At 40.8% G+C, this 795-nt stretch overlaps 1 non-coding gene across 1 annotated transcript; it reads left to right on the top strand.

Annotated features, from left to right (window-relative positions):
• Positions 1 to 478: 478 nt before the first annotated feature.
• On the top strand, positions 479 to 586 carry LOC148578079 (small nucleolar RNA R71). Its single transcript, XR_015904686.1, has one exon. It is a non-coding gene; the product is annotated as a small nucleolar RNA R71 (small nucleolar RNA).
• Positions 587 to 795: the final 209 nt, after the last annotated feature.

The raw sequence follows: 795 nt of genomic DNA, 5'->3' as shown, positions 1-795 counted from the left end.
TAAAGCCTTGTTGAGGCTTTTGTTGATCCTTCCATGAGAGATTTGGGTAATTTCTCCATGAGGGGTTATAGGTGTTTCCATAAGGTTCACCCATGTAATTAACCTCTGCTATTGCAGGGTTTTCAGGATCATAAGCTTCTTCTTTAGAAGATGCCTCTTGAGTACTGTTGGATGCAGCTTGCATTCCATTCAGACTCTGAGAAATCATATTGACTTGCTGAGTCAATATTTTATTCTGAGCCAATATGGCATTCAGAGTATCAATTTCAAGAACTCCCTTCTTCATAGGCGTCCCATTACTCACAGGATTCCTCTCAGTAGTGTACATGAACTGGTTATTAGCAACCATGTCAATAAGTTCTTGAGCTTCTGCAGGCGTTTTCTTTAAGTGAATGGATCCACCTGCAGAGGTATCCAATGACATTTTAGCTAATTCAGACAGACCATCATAGAATATGTCCAGGATGGTCCATTCTGAAAGCATGTCAGAAGGACACTTTTTGGTCAGTTCTTTGTATCTCTCCCAAGCTTCATAGAGGGATTCACCTTCTTTCTGTCTGAAGGTCTGAACATCCACTCTAAGCTTACTCAGCTTTTGAGGAGGAAAGAACTTGGCTAAGAAAGCCTTGACCAGCTTATCCCAAGAGTTCAGGCTATCCTTAGGTTGAGAGTCCAACCATATTCTAGCTATGTCTCTCACAACAAAAGGGAAAAGCATGAGCCTGTAGACTTTAGGATCTACTCCATTAGTCTTAACAGTATCACAGATCTGTAAGAATTCAGTTAAGAACTGAA

This window comes from Arachis ipaensis, chromosome B1, assembly GCF_059453495.1.
Source record: "Arachis ipaensis isolate K30076 ecotype BB chromosome B1, ASM5945349v1, whole genome shotgun sequence".
Lineage (NCBI taxonomy): Eukaryota > Viridiplantae > Streptophyta > Magnoliopsida > Fabales > Fabaceae > Arachis > Arachis ipaensis.
Note: the sequence above shows the minus strand (reverse complement) of the source record. Positions and strands in the feature narration are given on the sequence as shown.